Source organism: Caretta caretta, chromosome 3 (assembly GCF_965140235.1).
Source record: "Caretta caretta isolate rCarCar2 chromosome 3, rCarCar1.hap1, whole genome shotgun sequence".
NCBI lineage: Eukaryota > Metazoa > Chordata > Testudines > Cheloniidae > Caretta > Caretta caretta.
In genome coordinates this window covers 82,619,051-82,645,204 of record NC_134208.1, presented here as the reverse complement: position 1 = coordinate 82,645,204, position 26,154 = coordinate 82,619,051, and the positions used below count along the sequence as shown (strand labels likewise).

General features: G+C 43.0%; 1 long non-coding RNA gene across 1 annotated transcript; it reads left to right on the top strand.

Moving 5' to 3' along the window:
• Positions 1–384: 384 nt before the first annotated feature.
• On the top strand, positions 385–25,778 carry LOC142071413 (uncharacterized). Its single transcript, XR_012667445.1, has 3 exons — positions 385–657; positions 22,667–22,897; positions 25,701–25,778. It is a non-coding gene; the product is annotated as an uncharacterized LOC142071413 (long non-coding RNA).
• Positions 25,779–26,154: the final 376 nt, after the last annotated feature.

The window sequence follows — 26,154 nt, the reverse complement described above, 5'->3', positions numbered from 1 at the left end:
AAAAGGGGAGTGGCATGTTAAAGGGAAGTAAATTGGACTTTCAAACCACAAAGTGGGAAACTGAGGCAAATTATTACTGCTCAAGATATTGTGGGGTGGGTTTTTTATCTGTTGTCTGAATACTTTTCAGTCATTGTTGCTGTATTCCCTTTCCCCTTAATGGAAGTTTTGTTGTTGTTATACACAGGCTCAGTGCTTGCATGTGGAGAAGTAGTGCCTAGAGGCACACATGGGGAGGTATTTAGTTTTCCCGGATTTCTGCATGGGAGCTCAAGCCAATTTTGTTTTGTAATTTTAACAGGAGCCCTTAAATATGAGCCTGACCTTTGTACTGCTGACACCACCTGTGAGAAGGGTTACACAAAGAAACAATGATATATCAGTGCATTGAGTGCCAATATGGTGAAATCTGAAGTTACAAATGATTATGGTTCTTTAAATTGGGAAGTGAGGTAAAGGACTTTTATGGACAATAATACATTATGGTGCTAAGAACAGCAACAAAGCAGGCGCACCTTCCTCCGTAGCTCAGGGTTGCCTTCTTATGGGAGTTATTTCCCAGCTATCTTTCTGGGGCTGGCCCTTTAAAATTGGCAGAGCCAATAGCCTTAAACGTGCCATTTTGTTACTGACTGTCATCTTTCCCTCTTCCAGCTGGTAAGTATCTATCTGCTGTGGTTTCCTTTCCTTATTCTTGAGGAACTGGTGCAGTTTCACATGAATGTAATCACCAGAGTGGCTTGGTGCCAAATTTCTGTTGTACTAATTATATAGTTTTAATTTATGAATGCAAGAGTAATGCTATTTAAAACTTTTTTTGTTTGACTGGTTTATTATGAATACTCTTACTTAATAATATCTGAAATCTAGTAGGTTCCTAGCACAGAAAAATGCTGTAAAGGACTATTTGTTCCTGACATCATAGACGCCGACTCTGTGGGTGCTCTGGGGCTCGAGCACCCACCAGCAGCCCCCCCATCAGCTCCTCCCCCGAGGGCCTCCCGCCCACTGGAAGGCCCTGTGGATCAGTGCCTCCCTCTCTGAGCCTCCTGCATGCCACGAAACAGCTGGGGGGGGAGCGAGGACACGGTGTGCTTGGGGGAGGGGGTGAGGCAGGAAGAGGTGGGGAGGGGTGAAATGAGGCAGGGCAAGGGCTAGCAGGGGTGGGAGGAGGTGAGGTGGGAAGAGGCTGGGCACGATGGTGCCTTGGGGGAGGGGTGGACTGGGGGCAGGGCCTGAGGCAGAGCCAAGGGGCAAGCACCCACTGGCGCATTGTAAAGTCAGTGCCTGTGACCGACATCTCTCAATAAGTTTCTTCTTCGTTTTCATTATCTAGTTTGTCCTTCAGCTGATAACTTTTCTTACTTCTTGTTGGTATTAATTTTGTGTTTACAGATTTTCACTTGATTAATAGATAATATATTTGTATAGAAGTAACCCTGATAAAGTTCCCAAATGACACAAAAATTGGGCATGATAAACAATGAAGAGGACAGGTTGCTGATTCAATGTGATCTGGGCTACTTGTTAAACTGGGCACAAGCAAACAACATGAGTTTTAATATTGCTACATGTAAATGTGTACATCTAGGAACAAAAAAGGAGGACTCTCTCCTGGGAAGCAATTACTCTGAAAAAGATGTGGGGGTCCTGGTGGATAATCAGGTAATATGAGCTCCTGCTGTGATACCGTGGCCTAAAAAGCTAATGCAATCCTGAGATTCATAAACAGGAGAATCTCAAGTGGGAGTTGAAAGATTATTTTACCTCTGTATTTGGCACTGGTGTGTCTATTGCTGGAATACTGTGTTCTGTTCTGGTGTCCGTAATTCAAAAAGGTTGTTGGTAAATGGAAGAGAGTTTAGAGAAAAGCCATGAGTATGATTAAAGGATTTGAAAACATGCCTTATAAGTAATTGAACTCTTTGAGTCTTTCTATAATGGTCTCTTCAGGGTAGCAGAGAAAAAGGGTATAAGATGATCCAATGGCTGCCAGTTGAAACTAGACAAACTCAGACTGGAAAAAAGTTGTAAATTAACAGTGAGAGTAATTAACCAGTGGTAGACTCTTCATCACTGACAATTTTAAAATAAAGAGATAAGATGCTTTTCTAAAAGGATATGCTTTAGGAATTATTTTGGAGTTCTACAGCCTGTCTTTTACAGGTCAGACTAGATCAAGGATCAGCAACCTTTAGCATGCGGCCCGCCAGAGTTTGTTTGTTTACCTGCCGCATCTGCAGGTTTGGCCGATCGTAGCTCCTTGGCCATGGTTCACTGCTCCAGGCCTGCGCTGATTCCCGCCACCCCCATTGGCCTGGAGCGGTGAACAGCGGCCAGGGAGCTGCAATCGGCCAAACCTGCGGATGTGGCAGGTAAACAAACCGGCCCAGCCCACCAGGGGGCTTACCCTGGCGGGCCGTGTGCCAAAGGTTGCCGATCCCTGGAGTAGATGATCACAATGGTCCCTTCTGACCATGGAATTTGTGAATCAAGTTTGTAGCCCGAGGCCATCTGTTTTCCTTGCTCCATGCATCTGGTCTGTGTCTAAATCCTGACACTTCTTCCTCAAGATCTCTGAGATCTACAAGACTTGTTTACACAGTCACTTGCATGCACAAAAGTAGTTGTGCATGCATTTTGTACCTGAACTTTAGGTCTCCATGTTTGAAATTTTAGCCAAAAGTGTTAAATTTTCCAAGTAGTGCAGTGAGGATTTAACTGTGCAACTTTCTTTTATTCTCACTGGAAGCTGCATGATTAGTCCATGGCATCTCTTTTAAAATATATCCTTTTTAAAGAGTTTAATCCTGCATTATGGTATGCAGATAGAAATAGTGTGTAATGGGAAATGGGCTACTGTACTTACACAGCCACAGATATAAGTGCATTCTGTGACTCAGAAGAGGGGTCAAACCTTACATGGGGAGAAAGGGGTACATCTCATGTACTAGTATGTACAGAATATTGTCTTGACTGAATATTATCTCTAAGATCTGACCTTTTCTCTCAGTTTCTATAGCTGAAGCTCTCATTCAGACCTTCCTCTTCAGCTTTCGCAACCCACATTGCTCTCTTTCAATCTGTACAAAATGCAGCTGTCAAATTCACCTTCCTTTCAGGTCTCTCTGACCATATCAATTACTGCCCTCCCACACTCTTAAATTCTTCTGTCTCCTCTACCACTTCAGTTTAAACTTGGTTCCACCTCTCCCTACTTATCCATCCTTTCCCTTCTTGTGTTGACCCTCCGACCCCTTGGGTCCAAAAATTATACCTCTACACAGGAAATGTACTTCCTGAACTGATTCACGAGGTCACTATCCCCTCTTACCCCAACTCCCTCTGAAAGCCCTACTTTTACCATGACACCTACAAAAAATTCAGACTAATAGTGGCAAAGTAGAAAGGCCATTGGGGATAGTTTTTTATTTCTTTTTAAAATTATATCAGGTAGCCACAAGACATGGTCAATAACCACCTTGATAGCTACTTGTTTGTTATATCCCTTTCCCCTACCCTTTGTGTGTCTGCCTGTCTTTGGGACCATGCCTGCCTGCCATTGTTCATACATTGTGGGTGCTACCAGAAACAAACTAATAATAATTGTTCTTTTGTTGGCAAGGAAGCTATGTAATTTCTGCTTTTCAGCCTGTTTTAGCAAATCAGTTGCTAATCACTCTTTGTCAAACTGAGCCATATTCATCCCTAGCTGTTCATAGATGAAAAGTTCCACATGCTAATCCCTGACCTGCCCAGTCTTCTTGCAGTGAGTTTTGTTCATCCTTGATCTTACCTTGCTCATTTACTTGACATTATCTAAATTGTAAAGACTGTATCTTAAAATCACCCATTTCTTTTGAAAAAATAGGCTAAACCATTCATAAATTCTGCAGAAAACATGCCGAAACCTCTGGCTTTGGCTGTTGCTCTGAGGTTTTATCTAGCTAAAGTTAACAGCAGGTGTTTGATGCAATGGAAGGGGGAAAGCAATCAAATTAAGCATTAGGTTATTTTGAATTTTCTTATTAGCCATGACAGCTACACATTCCATGAACAAATGTTAATTAGTTTGAATTTTGTTTACTTTTGTGTTCTGTGTTGATTTTAGATTAATTGCTTTACTACTGAGAATATGTTCTTTTCACTAATTAATGGTAACTAATTTAAAATATGTACATGCTAGACTAACAATTAGTTTGCAATGAGGGAAACTGTTCCTCCATCTGTGTGGGAAAAAAAATCACTTTTTCTGTTTTAATTTTTGTAAGAGGTTTTTAAAAAATTACTTGGAGTACTTCAGTGTCTCTAATGACTGAATGGCAAAGTTCTCTTTATTTAGGACTGAGGAGGAAATGCCTATCTTTGGGATTTGGGTTGTAGGCACTTTTGACGTAACTAATGGTACAACAGGAACGTTGGAACAAGAGAATAGTCGTAATGGATCAGACCCAAAGTCCATCTAGTCCACTATTCTGTCTGTGACAGTGGCCAATCCCAGATGCTTCAGAAGAACGTATATGAACCCTGCAGTTGGTTGATGTGGGGTAAATTGCCCTTCATGAAACTCTTCTTCTTCTTACCCTTAATAGTCAGAAGTTGTCTTAAGCCCTGAAGCATGAGGCGTTACATGAATAATAAGTAAGTACTAAAAAAAAAAGGGGGGGGGGCTTTGGAAGGGATGTAAGTGTCCAATCCCTCTTTGAATGTTGCTAAGATCTTTGCTTTGATATCTAGTGGTAATGAGTTCCATAGTATTTCCTTTTATAATACATAATTTACTATCCTACACAAGTTCACCTTTCCATTTCATTGACTGCCCCCCCTTTTTTTTTTTGAGATAGGTAGAGCAGATGCTCCCAATATACTTTCTCAGTTGTAGTCATTATTTTATCATGTCCTCTCTTATTTGTCTCCTCTCTAAGGTAAACAATCCCAATATTTTCAGTCATCCACAGCTTCCCACACCCCAAAACCAGAAAATAACCAACCAGAGATTAATTCAAACCCAAATAGTACCTGTAAGACCTAGTGGGTCTTGAAACCAGGCCTGCCGAGCTACCAGCTCTCATGCTGCAACCCAGTAACAGTTGCAACCAGCTTGTACTCTATCCACAGCCCATTGTGGTCACAGACCACAGAAAGTTCCACCTCAAAGACTCTTAACAGGAAGCAGTCTCATGGCTCCTGATTGGCTCCCTACCCAATATAAACCCAAGGGATGTTCCAGGAAGTGTCTAGGCAACAGTGGCTCTCCTGTAGCTACCGTGGTCATTCCTGCTCTTTAATCCCTTTGGCCTTAGCTTTATTTGGACTCACCTCCTGACCTGCAGCATGAAACCTGACTCAGACTCTGATCCTTGATATCAACCCCATCCTGTAGTTTGACTAGAAACGCCTCCACTACTCTGTCTCAGGTTTGACCCTTCTGTGACCCTTGGTCCTGAGTGCCATTGTCAGGATCTTGACAATACCCTAAAATACTAGCCCTTATGTCATTCCCCAAAAGCCTTGGTGAAGAGTGAGGCCTTGCAGGGTGAATTCAGGCTATTTCAACCCAAGGGTGGGAATGAAATCCAAAATTGAGGGCACCTCACAAAGAGCAGCTCCCTCTTATATGCAGGCTGCTCCAGCACCTTTCCTGTTAACTCTGGTTACAAGCCTGTCCTGCTTCAGTGGTGAAGTAAAGGCAGCAATTAGAAATAATATATAACACATGGGAAAATGAGACATGGATAGCAATAAATATAAATTAGAAGTTCTGAAGTGTAGATTAGGGAAGCTAAAGATGTTAGCAGAAAAGTCCATGGTTGGCAAGGGTTAAGGACAATAAGAACATCAGTAAGTATAGTAGGAATAAAAGAAATCCTAACAGTGCTGTAGGCTCAGTACTAAATGGAGATGGTAAAATTGTTAATGATGCGGAAAGGCAGAAGTGTTCAATAGTTATTTATGTTCTGTAACTGGAAAGAACAAGAATGATGTACATATGTAATATGAAGATGGACTTTCCAGTCCATTAGCAACTGTGGATGATGATAGAATACATTTGCTGCTAGGAATAAATGTTTTTACATTTGTAGGCCTGGGCAGTTGACACCCAAGATTACTAAAATGAGTTGACTGAGGAGATCTCTAGCCTGCTGGTGTTTAATTTTTAATCTTGGAATAGCAGGGAAATTCCAGAAGACTGGAAGTGTGTTAATGTTGTGCAAATATTCAAAGCACAATGACCCAGGTAACTTAGGGCTGGTTAGCCTGACGTCAGTCCAAGCAAAATAATGGAACATCTGTGTGATGGGGTTGGGACTCACCACCACGGCGCCTCCTGTTGGTAACTCTGAGAATTAGCTCCGTCCATGTGGAGCGCCCTCCGCTGGTGGTGTCCCATCCATCTCTCGCCCTCTGTTGGCGTCAGGACCCGCGCTGTCCCTTCTCACAGCGTCCTATTCAGGACACTGCCCTCTGGCAGTCCCCCCTAGTCCACGCTCACCCCCTTCCAGGTGGGGGTTAACAGCAGTCTTCTCTTCAGCCCAGCCACAGTGGCCAACCACATCCGCAAAGTCTAACCCCTTCTATCAGGGGTCAGGTGCAGACCACTATTTCCATTTCTAACGTCCGGGTGTAGTACAAGGGCGGGGACCCAGGCTCTACTCTGGGTCCTGGCGCAGGGACCCTCTGGTGGCAGCCTCCCTGTCCTCCTTCTCTCCCCTTGTCCGCCTCTCCTCCCTGGGCCGCTTCCCCTTCGGCCCCCTGGCACCTTGTGGGCCCTTCTTTATCGGGGACTGCCGCCTGGCAGGTATTGGGCTGGAGCTCTCCTCAGCTCCCGCAAGGCTGCGCTGCGCTCCTTCACTCAGGAGACAGACCTTCTCCCTTGAAGGTCTGGGAGAGACTGACTGCCTCTTGCCTGGGCAGCCTTTATATAGGGCCTACCCTGGTCCTGATTGTTGGATCATATTAAAGAAGTTCTGTATTAAAATCACAAATGAGTTTGACTCCCCATAGTTTAAATTCCAGGGTATTACTAATTAAGAGGTCTCTTGGTTTTTGGACTCTTGGTTTTACTGTTTCTCTCCCTCTCTGTATGAAACTTGCAAGCTGCTAATTCTGTTAGTACATCCTAAGATAGAGTCTGTTCTCAAAGCAATACTTTGTAACAACAACTACTCACAGAGAGAGAGAGAGAGAGAGAGAGACTCAAAGGGATACTTTGTAACAACAGAAATAGCACAAAGACTCCCCGCCCTTTTGTTATATTTATCTCGCTTTGTTAACAATTGTGATTAAAATAGAGATAGAGGATGTATGTGGATGGATTCTTGGTGTGGATAATAAATGAATGATCAGGGAGGTGCCAGCCTAAGAATCCAGTGTCGATCGGCTGAAGAAGGCGTCAAGTGGAAACAACCAGAGGACCCCGGAGGGCAGACTGGAATCCACCCAACAGCCTCAAGGATGGGAGAACTGAAGAACAAGATAACATCTGGCAGCACAGAGCCATCAGGAATATGCCATCTGCTGATTGATTCAGCAACAGCATGATGAAGCAATTTCCATAGACTGGCATAGGAATAAATTCCTATAAAACTGGACTTTAGAAACTGAGAATTTTGGGGTCTGATTCTGGAAACCAACTTCCAGAAGCATCAGATGTGCATCTGACAAGGCCCTGCTCCCTCCTCGTGTCCAGGCCACCTGGCCAGTGGCTTGGCACAAGCAACTCTAAGGCTGGTAACTATGATAACAACCTTGCAGAACCTCTGTATGTGTGTGTATGAATGAATGTGTGAATAAATATGAAATTGAATGGAAAGTTATAGCTATAACTGCTTACTATGATTCTTTCTGTATACACAATAAATGTGGCATTTTGCCTTATTCCCTTTAAGATCCTGCCGGTTTTTATTTTATTGGTATAACATGATTGGCTCCCCGCAGGCCCTCTCTGATTGGCTGCAGCCACTCTGGCCTGCTGAGGCCCAATCTGGCTTGGGGGTGGGGCACTGCCCCACCACAATCTGGTACAGGATTCCATCAATAAAGAATTAAATGATGGGAATATAATTAATGCCATTCAATGTGGATTTATGGAAAATAGGTCTTGTCAAACATACCTCATTTTATCCTGTAGCAAAAAAACTTCAGGACTAAATTTCAAAGAGAAACTGCTGAGCTTCAGTTCATTTGCAAATTTGACAACATCAGCTCAGGATTAAACAAAGACTGTGAATCGCTAGCCAACTACAAAAGCAGTTTCTCCTCCCTTGGTGTTCACACCTCAACTGTTAGAAGAGGGCCTCCTCCTCCCTGATTGAACTAACCTCGTTATCCCTAGCCTGATTCTTGCTTGCATATTTATACCTGCCTCTGGAAATTTCTACTACATGCATCCAACAAAGTGGGTATTCACCCATGAAAGCTTATGCTCCAATACATCTGTTAGTCAAAAAGGTGCCACAGGACTCTGTCATTTTTAATGACCTTTAATTTGGTTGCTAAAAGTAACTGGATACATGTAATATATTTAGACTTTTGTAAAGCACTTGACTTGGTACATGCAACATTCTGATTTTAAAAATTAGCACTATACTATATCATAGAGCACACATTAAATGGATTAAGAACTGGCTGGCAGATCTCAAAAGTAGTTGTCAATGGGGAATCAGCATTAAATGGGGTTTTTCTAGAGGGGTTCTGTAGGGCCCAATTAGTACTAGGCCCAATGTTCAACATTTTCATTGATGGTCTGGAAGTGAATATAAAATCACAGCTGATAAAATTTGTGGATAACATAAAGATGGGTAAATAATAATGAAGATAAGGCAGTCATACAGATGGATCTGGATCGCTTGGTAAAATGGGCCCATTCAAACTTCATGTGTTTTTAATACAGTGTGACAAAGTCAGGCTGGATATTTGTAAGATAGTGGTGGAAGACAGGTATATTAGTGTAAGCGGGGGATGGTACGGCTATTCTGGGGAACTTTCCAGGTTTATACACTACCCTGGTGAAATGGGCTAGCAACAGAATCTGAGTCCTTGCTCTTACTCCCTTTACTCAGAGGTTTGCCTGAGCACGAGGACTTGTTAATTGTGTTCCCTTTAAAACAGTCTCTAAGCTGCTAATGGCTAACTCCAAAAGCAAGCCAAAAAGTGTCTGTGTTAATGCAAATTACCTAACTAATAAAGGTAAAAGCCATTGAAACCTGGCCTGCCTATAAAACAAACAAAGGAAAATAGGGTGATAATTCCTTTGTTTTGCCTGCAATCAGCAAGGCTATTTATAAATGTGTGTATACGTGTGTGTGTATATATATATATATAAAAATTTTAAGCAATAATCTGCCACCCCCAAAGGGGTAAAAATATGGGTTTTTTTTGTCTTTCAAAACAACAAAAGAGCTAATACCAGCTAAAAAGCAACCCAAAATATCGAATCTACTGTCACAATAGAAATTGTGTTTTCTGTTCTATGTTTTGTCTTGTGTTGTTTGTTTGTCTTGTTGTCTAGCACTGTTGTGTATCAAATGCTGTAAAAAAACCCTCCTCAGATAGCAGACACCATATTAGGAAAAATTGGTTTTAAAGCAAAAACCATAAATACTATAAACCTAAAAATAAATTAAACTCTCTGTCCCAGCTACAAAATAGCCTAATACAAAACCAAATAAAAATAAAAAACATACTGCAAAAGCTATGAAATGTACTAAAATGCATATACTTGCTTTGTTCACCTTAAAACATAAAATGTTTTAAATAATATCAGAAAACACTAAGGTTTTAATACACTTGCTAAAGCAAAAAAAATCATCACTATTTAATACTTATCAATATGAATGGATGCAGTATGTTTTTAGCATAGTAAGGCCAAACCTTTTAATTAAAAACATTATTATTAAAAACGCACACCAACAAGCTCTAAAAGCAAAAATATGGAAAGTTAGCCCACTCCTCATAAGGCACATGGAATCCTTCTGGCTACCCCAGACCTGGAGCCAGTGGGCTGGAGCGGGAGGGAAGCTATTGGACACCAGAGGTTGTACCAAGTGGACTCCTCAAAAGTGGGTGTGCTTGTCCTTGCCTGTTGCTCCAAAGCCCTGTAGTAAAAACATTTTACTAAACTCCTATATATAAAATAAATAATAAAACCAAAATACTGTATAAGTAGTAATATGTATATATTAAATAAATAAATAAATGTTAAGAACCCACTAATAAACAAATATAAAGTACTATGTTTACCAATAATCACATTTACTATTTGCCACAACCAAAAAAGTCTCAGCTTTGCCCAGTTGAGGGAGGAGCTATATAAAACCTGCAAAGCCATAAAGGCCACTTTAAATTTAAAAAAAAAAGCCAAATATAAAAAAAATTATTAAAAACATCCAAAAATAGAAAATTAAAAATACAATAATGTTGCAAAAGCTAGGGAAGGGGGCCCACACTCTGGATGCCACGTGGGTGGGTCCATACCCCATTGTGAATCCATCTCCCCGGTAGTGTACCAGCTTCAGCTACCCAGTAAATTAAAATGGGCGCATGCCAATCTGCTCAAAACATATGTTTCTCCCTAGATTTCTGGTCATGGCATCGTGGGCCTCGGTTGTAAACCAGCCACCTGCCTGGACCATCTGGGTTTCCAGCTGTCCATAAAATTACCTGAATAATTATAATGCTAAGGATGGAAAATAACTCCAAAGGCTTTCCCTGGCTCGAGCTGCTGATGGGTCCCAAGTCATAGTGTGGCAGAAGGCTGAAGGGGAGGTGCCTTAAAAACAGTGCATAGTCCAGATAGACACAGCAGGGCCACAGCAAAATACCTGGTGGGTGGCTCCAAACCTCCCCTGGTCCCATGGGGACAAACCCTATTCCTCCTGTGGTGGCCTGGAGTGGAATAAAAGGCCCTTTGGCAAGAATAGCAGCCCCTAGTCTGTGGACACAATATTATTGTTGTAACCTCCTAAACCAGGCAAACAACATCCATAACTGAAGCCAGGAAGGGCTGGAATGAAACAACTAATAATTTAGGGAGTTTTTCATCCATGCCTCAGTTTCCCCAATAGGCACATTTGTGTTGTTCTCTTTCTTTCCCTCTTGCTTTGTTAATAGAGCAAGGCAGTAATAGCAAGAGCCCAGGGACACCCTGAACTGGAGTGGTGGGACTGCTCTTGCTGCCTCAGGCCTGCAAAATTGGTTAGTGTAATACAATATATGTATAATGGCACATCTCTATGGGAATCCTTGGGTGTCCAATGCTTTTGTCCTCCTTTGTTAATTTTACCACTGTTCAGAATTGGCCATAATAATAATAAAAAAAGTCAATTATCCATTGGAGCGGGGGGAAGGTCAATTGTGGCTTAGCATCCTGGGAATGGGGTATCACATATTATCGGGAATTGGGTAGTCCATCTCAACGTGTGGGAGGTGGCTCCCCCCAAGAACGTGGCTAAGCGGTATGTGCTGACTACATCTTCTGACTATCAGCACATATAAATTGCAAAGGGCAACACTTAGCAGCTGTGGCCTATAAAACCCCCTCAGATAATATATTTTAAAAAAGGCAATGTCAGGCCACTTTTATAAGGTGCTTCTAAAAGCCAAGGCAAATCAAAAATCAACAGAGGACCCTGAACAACCTGTGTGCACAGAACAGAACTCCCGTCCATCTCTCCCCCTCTTCTTCTTACTTTACACCCAGGCCTGGCCAGCCTCGCGTAGTGCAAGTGTGAGTATGAAAGAAGGTTAGGGCTTGGGCTTGGGGCACTAACGCTTTCTTCCTTCCTCTAAGTGACATGGGGACCATCCACCCAGCACTCTTCACTATTACTTTATTATTTTATCAATAAAGCTTTAAAACTCAGTTACTTGGTGTGCTCTGTCATCTCCTCCCTAAAAATCCTGTGGCCTCAGCCTAATCACCTAACACACCAGGCAAATTAGTAACAAAAATCTGTCACAGACTCCCCTTCCACTCTCCTGGGTGGCAGAGAACTTGTAACCCTGACAAGGCTGGGCCCAGGATTCCTGGGAGGGCTTGACCTCAATCTTGTCATTGTCACTTAGGTCAGGGGCTAGGGTGTCCCAGCTCTAGAGTGGTCTCTCTGCAGTGGACACTTTCCTGACCCACTGATCATTGCATAGAATTCAAAATAAATACAATTTATTGAACAGCAACTAATTTTAAAAAAAGGAAAAAATGGAAAGGGTTAAAGGAAAACACATACATTCCACAGATGATGTTTGTGGTTTCCCTGTGCCACAGAGTGGGGTAAGGGCAGTTCACAGTCTGTTCCTCACATGTGCCAGGTCTCCTGCCCAGGCCCTGGCTGTGCTGCAGGAATGCTGCAGGTCGGACACTTGCTCTGGCGGTGGCCACACGTCCTGAGGCTCTAGGTGGCAGGACCTTTCTTCCCAGCATCAGCCCCCCCTCAGGGTTATGATTCCCCCTCCAAGTCTGGCAGGTAAAGCCTCTTGGCTGGGCCCTCTGCCCAGGTTCCCCCTCACTCTCCCCAGCTGCTCACCGCACCCAGCTCCGGACTGTTCCAGCCCCAGCACTGCTCCTGGTGCTCTGCCTCCAGCTCACTAGGCTGCTTCTCTGGCTCTTGTTGCAGCTCTCCTCCCAGCACAGATCTGCTCTCTGGCTCTTGCTGCTGCAGCTCTGCTCCCAGAACTGACCTGCTCCCTGGGCTCTTCTCTAGCTCGCTCTGGCTCTAGCCGGCATGGCTCTGCTCAGCTCAGGCTCCTGCTCTCTTCTTAACTCAGCCCCACTGTGGCCCAGGCAGTTCCAGCTCACAGGGAGGATGGGATCCCCCTGGCCTCCTGACTCCCTCATTAGCCTACCTGCCTGCACTGTCAATCAAGCTGACCGGGAGCATTGGCCTCTCCCCATTGCCCCTGGGGACTGTCAGCCTCATGGCCCTGATTTCCCTTCAGTCCTCCCCCTTCCTTTTGCTACTGGGAACTAGCTAACCAACCCCCCACCCAACTAAGTTTTAGTAAGGGGCCAACAGTCCCCTTAAATTAGCCCTAGAGTGATAAAGGCCCTTTTCCCTATAAGCTGAAAAGAGGTTACCTCAGGTCAACTAGGGACACCTGCTTCCAATTAAGTGCTGCCTGGGACCTGTAAAAACTCATCTCCTGGGAGGAGTGAAGAAGGAGAGACAATCTGCTGTAGGGTTAATGGCAGCAGGGGAAAAGTCTTCTTCAGAGTGAGAGGCTGCTTTCCTTCCTACAGGGAAAACAACCAGATTGCCTACCTGTTTAGGGGAAGACCTGGGGCTAATAACAAAACAACACCCTCCCCCCCCCCCCCCCAGGGGCTAGGAAAAGGTATCCCCCTTTGTTTTATGTTTGGGCATTTGTTACTTTTGTTTGGTGGAGGAGCACTCCTACCCCAAGGACTACCTTGAAAATATTGATAAATAAACCCAGAGTAGGAAAGAGAAACATTGTCCAGAGTGGGGCTGATTTACTCCAAGCCCTGGCACTGCCAGAGGAGGAAGTGCTAAGCCCAGCAAGATGGAGAAGATGCCTTGTCATAACAGCCAAATGCAAAATTACATGTCTAGGAACAAAGAATGCAGGCCATAACTCCAGAATGGGAGGCTGTATCCTGGAGAGGAGTGACTCTGAAAAGGATTTAGTCCTCACCATGGACTAGCAACTAAACATATGTAGGGGCAGGATTGTATAATTGTACTATAACCTAGACAAATTGGAGGATTGGGCCAAAAGAAATCTGATGAGGTTCAATAAGGATAAGTGCAGGGTCCTGCACTTAGGACGGAAGAACCCAATGCACAGCTACAGACTAGGGACCGAATGGCTAGGCAGCAGTTCTGCGGAAAAGGACCTAGGGGTGACAGTGGATGAGAAGCTGGATATGAGTCAGCAGTGTGCCCTTGTTGCCCAGAAGGCCAATGGCATTTTGGGATGTATAAGTAGGGGCATAGCGAGCAGATCGAGGGATGTGATTGTCCCCCTCTATTCGACATTGATGAGGCCTCATCTGGAGTACTGTGTCCAGTTTTGGGCCCCACACTACAAGAAGGATGTGGATAAATTGGAGAGAGTCCAGCAAAGGGCAACAAAAATGATTAGGGGTCTGGAACACATGACTTATGAAGAGAGGCTGAGGGAAATGGGATTGTTTAGTCTGCGGAAGAGAAGAATGAGGGGGGATTTGATAGCTGCTTTCAACTACCTGAGAGGTGGTTCCAGAGAGGATGGTTCTAGACTATTCTCAGTGGTGGAAGAGGACCGGACAAGGAGTAATGGTCTCAAGTTGCAGTGAGGGAGGTTTAGGTTGGATATTAGGAAAAACTTTTTCACTAGGAGGGTGGTGAAACACTGGAATGCGTTGCCTAGGGAGGTGGTGGAATCTCCTTCCTTAGAAGTTTTTAAGGTCAGGCTTGACAAAGCCCTGGCTGGGATGATTTAATTGGGGATGGGTCCTGCTTTTGAGCAGGGGGTTGGACTAGATGACCTCCTGAGGTCCCTTCCAACCCTGATATTCTATGATTCTATAAGAATGAAGGTATCAGTGTATGATTTGATCATCCTGCCAGCCACCCTTTTTGAACAGCAGAAAGAAATGAGCCTCGGGACATTGGTAGAAATGTATCCTGACAGACTGCGGGTGCTTCTTATAAGTATAACATTTTGGGTGGAGAACTGCGAGAGGGGGAAGAGTATATGTGCTGTAATTATTGACAATACTGCTAAGTGATCATTCAGGTGTGCACACAGCTGTTCATAGAGATACCGGGCAGTATAAAGGGAATAAGGTGTGGTTAATATTGTATTCACTGTTGGTATTTTATGAATTGAGAATTTGTATGATTAAGAGATACACACACCCTCGTTCGTAGTAGGGCTGAGAGACAGGAGAGAAGTTTAGCATCCCTCCCTCCACCCTGGGCAGAAATAATTGGAGGTGGGTATACCCCCGGTTGTAGTATGGTCAGGCAGTAGGAGGAATTAGAGATCCTCGCTCCAAACTGAAAGAGAAAAAAACTATAGGTGCATACACCCTTGGCTGTAGCATGACTGAGCATAAGAGGAGAGCTTAGGGTTTCTTGCTCTGTCCCTGGGAGGGGTTTTTATATTTGGTGTATGTGGTGTGGCAGAGCCCCACCCCCTGAGAGAAGGGCTGAACCAGGCCAGAGAGGCTGCGTAAACCAGCAGCCAATCAGTGAAGAGCCAGTCAGGACCGGGCAAGGTCCTATATAAAGGCTGCCCAGGTAGGGCATAAGGTAGTTTTTTCCTGGCTGGCAAGGGAGGAGGACTGGCTCCTGACTGGAAAGGTAGCACCTTGGACAGAGCAGTGCTGGGGAAGGGCAGAAGGAGTTGGGGAGCTCTAGCCAAGGAAAACCCCAGGCTTCAGGCCTTGCTACAAAGGGCTGAGCAGGTGCACAGGGCTGAAGAGGAAGCGGCCCAGGGACAATAGTTTGACAAGGGGAGAGAAGGAGGGCAGAGAAGCTGCTGCTAGAGGGTCCCTGGGTCAGGACCTAGAATAGCAGGTGGGCCTGGGTCCCCCCTGCCTCCCTCTTGTACTACACCTGGCTGAGAAGGAGGGTGGCCTGATACAGGCTGTGGCTGGCGCCTGCAACAAAGGAGCTAGACTTTGAGGCTACAGTCAGCCACTACAGCTGGTATAGATTGAAGACTGCTGATAACTCCAAACCCCTGGAAGGGGGTGAGATAGGAGCAGTGTGTACTGCCAGAGGGCAGCATCCTGAAGAGAAGGATTCCGAGCGGGGAACAACGCGGGTCCCCAAAGCAGCAGAGTAGACAAAGGGCAAGGCACCACATGCGAAAGGAACTCCATGACTGAACACAGCTAATTCCTGGAGCAGCCAGCTGGTGGCGCCAGCGGTGGTGAGTCTTGACCCCCATCACAGTGTATAAACCCTCTGGGGTAAAAGGCCAAGCAATACAGAGGGGGACTTAGTGTTTCTCCCTCTGGCCCAGAGTGGGTTAAAATGGTAAGCCCCAGCACTGGCATGGACAAACATAAGATCTTAATTAAAGTGATTAAAAATAACAACTAAATACCTTAGATACAAAATGTTCAGACAAAAAGAGTCCCCTAAGGACAATACTCAGGCAGAGCTTAAAAAAAAAAGCTGCCATATGTGCAAGAGATCACTCCTTTTACACAGATCTATCTCTGTTAAACCAAATGCTGAAGGATATAGGCGTTTGGGCAGTGTAGTATTTTTTGTGAGTGATCTTGTGGTGATTTCACAATTTTGAAAAATGTTTAAGGAAAGGGACCAGGAGGGGTGGGGGCTAGCGGAGGAGCCCCCCATCCTTGCTAAATTGGTAGTGGAACATAGCCTGTGCCCATGGGAAGGGGTGAGTCAGCAAGGAAAGCAGGATTGGGCCCAAACAAGAAGGCAGGCAACAGATTGAAAAACAGGTTGGGAGCCCTGAGGGGCATAGTGGCAGGAGTAGGAAAAGAAGTGAGTACAGACAGGGGAAATTCAGATCCCTGGGACAATACTTGGAATGGTAATTTAAGCTGATGAAGTAGCATTTTGGGAAATTAGCAAGTGATTTAAGAAGAAAAGAGTAAAGTTAACTCTGTAGATGCTGGAGGGAATTAAGCAGTTAAACTTTGTGAAAATGATAAAAAAGAAAAGTGTTAGAGAAAAATAATTCTTGGTTTCTTTGCAGCCATTAAAGAAAAATGGGCCCTTTTTCCAAAGGAATGTCTGTAAATAATCCAGGCAAAGAAACTATCTGATTAAAATCATTTGATTATGAACAATTTAGTCAAATTTGCTAAAAATATAAGGGGGTTCTATTGGAACTTAACTGTCCCAAATGTATAAAGGGAATGTAATCTATGTACAAAATGGAGCATTGTAGAAGGGAAAGAAATTTCCTCTTAAGGAAAAGAAAGTGTGTGTGTAAATTGATTTGGTATTTAATAATGCCACTAAAAATCCTTTTTGACACTCTAATTCAAAGTTGCAAGACTGACAGACTCTTTTTCTGGACACAGGTGATTAGTGTTTGGCCTTGAGATTTGGCATTTAACCCTTAAGAGGTAACTCAATGCTTTACAAAATTTAAAATGTTGTTTTTTTAAAAATTGTGGCTGCAGTAGGACAGTCACAATCAGGAGACTAGGGAGAGATTCTGGATTTTGTTTTTTGTAACAAAATAGCAGATGAAAGCTGTACTTAAAGAATAAGAAATTAAAGACAGTACCCCTCTGAAGCAACAGCAGGGGTGAGGTACACAAAACCAAAAGAAGCAATGCTAGAAACACTGAGCCTTAAGATGGCTCCCTGTAATCAAACTGTCACTTTAATAAAGGTACTTGAAAACACTGAGAACAAAAGAAACTGTTACACCTTATGTAAAAATTAACAGGACTAATATAATGTTATAGAAGTTAAACTATAGAAGGAATGTGCATTTTCCCCAGGACACATGCAGTGTATATTGTAGAAGGGGTAAAAGAAATGTGAAAACATTCCGTTCTACTTAATTAAAATGCTATTAGGGCTCCAAAGGGAGCCACAATAGGTTGAGTTTTCTTTTTCAGATTGCTGTGTTTTGAAAGCAGAAATTGAAAGTGGAAAAAGTAATCAGAACTCTAGTAAAAGTTGATTGTGTCCCTTTTAAGACAAAGTCTCTGAGCTGCTGATGGCTTTGGATCCAAAAGCAAGCCAGAAAGCATCTGTTAATGCAAATTACCTAATTAAAAAAGAAAGCAGCACAAAGGAACTGCAGATAAAGGACCTATCTGGTCAGCAAACAAATTGCCTAAATAAAAGGCATGGTATAACAAAATACCTTTAATAGATTGAATGTTAAGAAGTACCCCTGTAACAATGTATAGTGTATAGGATTTTTTGAAAAAAATCCTTTAAGGTCATATGGTAATGATGCTTCTCAGCTATTACCTGTAAATAAACTTAAAGCTTAACACAGCAGGAAAAATATTATAAACTTGGTCTGCTGTATAAGAAGGGAAACTGAGGTATCTGGCCTCATAGATTTAATGACTGAACAGGGGAATAATTTCCCCATAACCCTTAAAAGGTAGAAGCCATTGAAACTTGGCCTGCCTATAGAACAAAACACAGGAAAGTATGGGGGTATGATTTAACAGATTCTTCTGTTTTTGCCTGCAATCAGCAAATTATACGATTTGTAAAAGATATTTTAAGCAATAATCAGCTACTCCAAAAGTTGTAGAAGAATGTTTTGTCTTTCAGAAAAAGCTGATACCAGCTGAAGAGCAACTCAGAATACCATGAATCTACTGTCAGAACATAAAACAATTTATATTGTATGTTTTGTCTTGTGGTGTTTGTCTTGTTGCTAGCCCTGTGTATTAAATACTGCAGGGAAACATCCTCAGGTAGCAGACACTATATTAGGAGAAATTGGTTTTGGAGCAAGGATTATAAATACTATAGACCTGGAGATAATTAAGAACAAATTAAGCTCTTTGTCCCAGCTACAAGACAGCCGAATACAGAAACAAATGGAAGTGAAAAACGATACTGCTATAGCTATGGGATGTACTGAAATGCAGATACTTGCTTTGTCCACCTTGGAATAAAAAAATGTTTTGGGTAATATCAGGAAATACTTTTGATACGCTTGCTAAAGCAAAGGAAAAGATCACTGTTCGATACTTATCAGTTCGAATGGATGCAGTATGTTTCTAGCATAGTAAGGCCAGAATTTTTAATTGGGAAAATTGTTAAAATCTTACACCAACAGGCTCTGGAAGCAAAGATATGAAAAGTTAGCCCACTCCCCATATTGCTCAAGCCGGTGGGCTGGGGAGGGAAGTGATTGGACACCAGAGGTTGTACCAGAGTGAATCCCTCAAAAGTGGGAGAGCCTTGTAGTAAAGACATTTCACTAGGATAGTGTATGTGGAATAAATTAAATAAGACCAAAATACTGTATAATGGGCTCTGTGTATGTGTTAGTTCTTGGGAAGAAGTGTTTTGGGCAGATAAGTGTTAGTAAATGTGATTATTGGTAAACACAGTACTTACATTAACATTTGTTTACTGGTGGGTTGCTATTTGCCACAACAAAAAGTCTCAGCTTATTGTGAGCACTGATGTAACAGGAAGCTACCAATCATCTGTTAAAAGGTAACACTGTTCCTACAACAAACCAAAAAAAATCAATGTGGGAAACCAAACCATTCATATTATACATGCAAATGGGGACATGTTAAGAATTGCCACTGCAGAAAGACAAGTAACAGCTTACCATTGGTATGACATATTTTCTGGATGGTCTCTCACAACTACTGACATACTATCTGTAATGTTACACCCTCTAATTGTTTTAGTTTTAAATTTAATTCGTTTAATTGGGATGTTTGGAATGTGCTGTTGGATAAAAAGAATGTTTGTTAAATTGCAACTGCAAGCTCAAATCACCTCTCAATATGTGACTATAAAACTATTTCAGAGTAACAGCCGTGTTAGTCTGTATTCGCAAAAAGAAAAGGAGTACTTGTGGCACCTTAGAGACTAACCAATTTATTTGAGCATAAAGCTTTCGTGAGCTACAGCTCACTTCATCGGATTCACTTCGTCAGATGCATCCGATGAAGTGAGCTGTAGCTCACGAAAGCTTATGCTCAAATAAATTTGTTAGTCTCTAAGCCCCAAGTACGCCTTTTCTTTCTGCAGATTCAGACTAAACAGGACTGCTACTCTGATACCTGTCATAAAAACTGCTGTATTCTTAAAGGTCTCTGTAAAAGACTTTGTGAATGAGGAATGTATGCACCAGGAAAAGATAAGGTGTGAAGGCCATTGTTATAGCCAGATGGTCAAGGAAGAAGGAGTGAAAAGATTTAACACCAGAGAAGGAAGGGCAGATTGATGACCCTGAGGTGAAGGCCGGCACCCCTAAAGATGGGACAATTGATTAAATCAGAACCAGGACAGGGTGACCCTCTCAGAGGTGTATTGGAATATTTACATCAAAAGATACACCACTTAAGTAGTAACCTAGTCACAAACTGACACAGTGAAATCCATAGACTTCAACAGAGAAAAGATTATAAGAACACGGTGCTTGGTCGTGGGACTTTGGGTTTGTCTTGCCACACTCCAGGAGCATTGGATTGTGACTGACAGAGCCCTGCTCCCCTCTGTGACCAAGGTGGCTGGCTACTAGATTGAGCCAGACTCTGGCCTCGTAACTATAAACATCGACTGGCAGGACTGTGTGTATGGTGGGTAGGGGGTGTGTGTGTGTGAGATTGAAAAGCATATGCTAACTGTTGTATTCTCAAATATGGTGTGCTGCCTTCTCCCCTATAAGAAGCACACAGGATCTTTATAAGTATAACACATGAACTCCCAGTGTGATGCTGTGGCATAAAGGGATCCTTTGATATATAAACAGGAGGGGGGTGTGTGTAGAGAGGGTTTTTGCCTCTAGATATGGCATTGGTGAGATAAATGATGTTCATGGAGTTTAGTGTCCCCATTTTAAAAAGACTGTTGGAATAACTGGAGAGGATGCAGAAAACAAATTTTCAAGGGCTAGAAAAAAAAGTCTTGCAGTGAGAGACTTAAACTAAATGGATTCAGCTCTTTATCAAAACAAAGATTGAGAGATTATTTGATTCCAGTATATGAGTACCTTTTATGGAGAGAAAATACCAGGTGCTAATGGACTCTTTAACCTAGCAGACAAAGGCATAACAAGAACCAAAGGGTGGAAATTAAAGCAAGACACGTTCAAACCAAAAATAAGACACTTCACACTTATAACAGTGAGGCTGATTAACTGTTAGAACAAACTACCAACGGAAGCGGTGAGTCTCCATCTCCTGACGTTGTGACAGATTTTTGTTACCAATCTGCTGCTGCATCAGGTGATCAGGCTGATGCCACAGGATCATTGTGGGGGAGATGACAAAACACACCAAGTGCCTAAATTTTAAAGCTTTATTAATAAAATAACAGCAGAGAGTGCTGGGAATGCTCCCACGTCACTCAGGGGAAGAAAGAAAGCATTAACGCCCCAAGCCCTCACACGCACACTACCCAAGACTGGCCAGGCCTGGGTGTAACGTCAGAAGAAGGGGAGGGGGCAGAGAAGGGTGGACGGGAGTGCTATCCTGGGCCCAGGCTGTCCAAGTCTGCTGTTGCTCTCCAAGTTACTCCAGCTCTCAGGAGGGTTTTAAGTCCTGAGCTCCTTGGGGGTATTCTACTCAGGACCTCTGCTTCTGGTGGTCTTTGTGCCAGTCCAAACCAGCTTGCTGTGGCCTCCTCGGTTTCCCAAAATATCCCAGCTCTGGAGACTTTGTTTTCCCTTCTATTGGCCTTCGCTGTCACTGTCTCATTTGTTCTCACTGCTGTCTCTGCAGCTCTGCTCAACATAGTTCTCCACTTCTCACAGCTGGGCAGCTACTGATTTCTTGTCGAGCCCATGACCTTGGGCCGGGGCCAGCGTCTTATCTTCACACGGAGCTAGCTGAAGTGTTGAGTTAACCCATTCTCTGCTCTTCTTCTTCTCCCTCCTTCCCCCCGGACTCTCGTATTCTGCAAAGGAAACTTCCACTCACACACCTTTGACCCTCCCCAAAATGCTTTGCGATGCTTGCAACAGTGTTAGCCACATACAATGCTGATCTGCCTTCCCCGGGGACTCCCAGAGGGAGGGGGCCATTGGGGTGTGACAAAGTCTTCAAATCAAAACTGGGATGCCCTTCTGGAAGATATGCTTTAGCCAAACATGTTATTGGGTTCAGTACCGGAGTAACTGAATGAACTTACATGGCCTGTGATATATAGAAGGTCAGAATAAATGATCAAATGGTCCCCTCTGTCTCTATATCAATGACTCTCAACCTTTCCAGACTACTGTACCCCTTTCAGGACTCTGATTTGTCTTCTTGTGTACTCCCAAATTTCACCTCACTCAAAACCTACTTGCTTACAGAATCAGACATAAAAATACAAACGTGTCCCAGTACACTAGTATTGAATAATTGCTCACGTTCTTATTTTTTACCATATAATTATAAAATAAATCAATTGGAATATAAATATTTACTTACATTTTAGTGATAGTATATAGAGCAGTCATTGTCTTTATGAAATTTTAGTTTGTACTGACTTCATTAGTGTTTTTTTTATGTAACCTATTGTAAAACTAGGCAAATATGTAGATGAGTTGATATAACCTCTGGAAGACCTCTGCGTACTCCCAAGGGTATGCGTACCCCTGGTTGAGAACCACTGCTCTATATGACCTACGGAGAGAGACTAGTTTCCGAAAAGCCACTTTATTTATCAAAGGCTAGTTTTCTACTAGACGTTATACTTAATCCTCTTTGTGAATGCATTGTAAAGACAGTCTACATTTTGTTTCAGCTCCCAAGAATCGGGGTTATGTCTGCAATTTTGTCTCTATTTAAAAGATGGAAACAAAGCATACAATTAAATATATTTTTAAAAGCCTTTGAAATATTTTTAGTTCCCCTCCTTTGTTTACTTTTTAATTTAGTATGTTTAACAGGGAATTATTCTGGTACAAAAATGAAAAGGCTAAGGGAATTGCAACTCTGTTTTACTCGCCATACTGGTCTGTGTTGTGGATATACTTCATTTCTCCTGTAAAAACAAAGAATGTTTTGCTTCTTTCGAAGGAGTGTGTCACAATTTTGATGGAGGAAACATCAGGAACACATTTGACCACCTGATGGCAGCACCTCACCATGCAGCATTCCAGTCTCAATTATACTGCTTTTGAAAGATCCCTGTACTAAATCCACATATACTTGATGACTAACAGACCAGTGAAGATTGGACCTGTAACTCCTATTGACTTCAGCGTAAGTCTTACCTCAATAGAGGCTAAGTGAAGACATTAGAATTGGGTGCGTAGTTGATTGTTTTATTCTTCAGGGTCAGTCAAGAACATTGCAACTCTCCTGAATTGACAGGTTTCAGAGTAACAGCCGTGTTAGTCTGTATTTGCAAAAAGAAAAGGAGTACTTGTGGCACCTTAGAGACTAACCAATTTATTTGAGCATAAGCTTTCGTGAGCTACAGCTCACTTCATCGGATGCAACTTACGCTCAAATAAATTGCTTAGTCTCTAAGGTGCCACAAGTACTCCTTTTTTTTTCTCCTGAATTGGGAGATTTGGTCATGGAAATAGATGTTTCAAGGGAAAACTTGATCTGAATCTTTCTGGTATGCTACCTGTAGCGCTCTTACCTGCTGCCAACAGGTTCCTGTATTAACATTTATTATTTCTCCCTGTTTTTCAGGAAGAGGCATTGCTCTTGCCCACAAAATAGAAAACTAACACAGTCATATTCTTTCAATCATTTGTTCTTCCATGAAGTATTTCCAAACTATTGCATTTGTTGTTGTGTTTTTAAAACTATATATAAATCGATCACTGTTATGAGTGGAATGATAATACCTAGCTGTTAGGTAGCACTTTTCAATCAGTAGATCTCAAAGCATTTCACAATGTTTAATATATCACAACATCCCAGTGAGATAGGGAAGTGCTGTCATCCTCATTTTATACATGAGAAAATGAAGCACAGAGAGGCTAAATGATTTGCCCAATGTATAACTTTCTCCTGTTCTTTTAACTGTAGCCAACTAAAATAAATACTACAGCACTTTATGAAAATATAATAATGCTTAGCTCTTGTCCCATTGTGACAAAATGCACCTCTGCATTCACACCGTACACACTATTGTAATAATCTTTGTACAAAATATGCCTTGTGAGGTATAATTTGGAAACTAATAACTCACTGGTCAATAACAATATGGTAAAATGTGTGTAGCAACATTATATGTAAAGTTATGAACATAAGCTGAAATTATGACTACAATGAGTTTACCGGAAAAGTTTACCAGACAACCTGATTCTCAAAGTCAAAGGACAAACTGATGCCTCTAGCCAGATGTCCTCAAAGTTGATGGACCACAACCGGTCAAGTGACCGTTCTCTGGCAATAAAGGGAGGCAGGAACAGATCAATCCGCATTTAGCAAACAACAACATGGAACCTCTTTCACCATGGGGCTCCATGTCTCCTTCCTCACAGTGGGAAGGAATTTTATCCAGAGGTAGGAAAATGCATTGCAAAGAGTGACTGGACTATAAAAATGAGGGGCAAGAACACCTCTGGGTGTCTCTTTCTCTCTACCTCTTTCTTTCACCTAAGAAAATAAAGGAACCAGAATGTGGGAGGGGTTCTGACCTGAGAATTTGGTCAGTCCTGTTGCTGGGATTGTGTGGTTTTACCATGAGTCAAGTCTAGTTTGTTAAATTCAGCTACTAGAAAGTGTTTATCGTCATTTCTCATATAACCATTTCCGACGTGAATGTCTTAGATTAAGTGGATACAAGTATATCTCTTTGTAGTTAAATAAACTTTCCCTATTTTTAAACAAAGCTAATCCAATGCTCTGTGTAAACTGAACTGTTCAGTAACTCTGATTAAAGTAGCAAACTGCTGAATACTGACCCCCTTACAATGGCAACAGACCTATACTAGCTGAACTGTCCTGGAGAATGCAGAACACACATTTGGGGGAAAATCCAAGACTGGGAGTGTGTTGGGATCACCCAGCAGGTAGTAACCAAGGCTGCTGGAAGCCAGAGTGTGGCTGGTGTTTTGCTGACAGGCTGCTGGGGCAGAGTTGCTGGACCAGGGCTATAGAAGTACACAGACACTCAAGGTGCGACTTGCATGCTGGTAGGCTGTTTGTGAGTGGCCCAGTTTGGAGCTGCCACAGCAAAGCACTGTGAGGCACCCAAGGTTGAAGGGCAGGTGTGACACAACTCCTCACTGGTCTGGATTGCATCTGGGAATGTGACAACCATAACTCTCAATGTTTTCAGCACTTCATGACACCCCAGTGAACACACCTGTATCATCCACATTTTTCATGGCTGTCGCACCAGATTCTTTCCTGTAGCAAGATACTCTTGACACAGGGAGAGGGGGGCCATCAGGTAGCTGATTAGACTCTTGGATTCTCAAGTTGCTTCAGCTCTGACACAACTAAATAACTTAGGACACTTGCCTATGATTCCTATGGGAGCATGTGACAGCTAAGAGTTGTCATAGAACTCTGCTCCACCCCCTCCTTCCCTGTCATGCTTCCTCTGCCCCCTACACACTGTGTTCCCATGTACCGGAGGTTATAGGTTGGCATACAGGCCAGCTCTACTGGCTTTACACCCAGTTTACACTGGGGCAGCTGGCCAGCTGCAGCCGGATTGCATCCCCTTTGTATTGTTTGACTGACTCAAAAGGGTCAGAACTGATGCTGAGAATGCCTTTGCAACCTATGACAGAGAGCTGATGTATCTTGCAAAAGATCAAACAGAAAATCATTAGTGGAGCTGGAATCAGATCTCAGAACTTTAACACTCTCAGCCCTAACTTAACTCCTGTAAACTCTAGGTCTATGTTTAGCAAAGCAGACTAGATCAGGGGTTCTCAAATTTTTCCCTAGTGTGAGCCACATCTTAAAAGTATTTTCCCCTCCCTTTTGTGACTGCATAATGTCCCTATGGCAACTATAGCAAATTATTTGTGTGGAAAATAACGTTAGGGATAGTACCTATATATTTTAGCTGCAGTAAGTCTGTTGTTCCTCTTTAAAAAGTTGATCATACTGTCTCCTTTTGCTCTCTCCTTAGTCTCTGGAAACAAAAAGAGCCAGCAACCCGAACAGACAGCTCTTCAGAGACTGCTAGCAACTGCTCTGTGGACCACAGGTTGGGAATCAGTATTATAGATACTCTATGTAAATGTTAAACAGCTAATAGTTGGAAGCTGGATTTTTAGTGAGAAGCAACTGAGCAGAGGGCGAAAAACAAGAAATAAATGCTACTTAGGGACAGAGACGGATTAAGGGCTTGTGGGGCCAGAGCAAGTGGGGTCCCTTTCCCATCCCTTCCACCTGCAGTCTCCCCGCTCTGCCCTCCCCGGAGGGAGCACCCAGCAGGCAGAGTGGGGGCTTGCTCCTGGCAGGAGCACTGAGTGGAGCAGATTGGGGCATAAGGGTGCCTCAGTTGGCCAGGGCTCCTGGGCATGGGCCCCGTTGGCCCAGTGGCTAATCCACCACTGCTTAGGGAGTTTGAGTTAACCTAA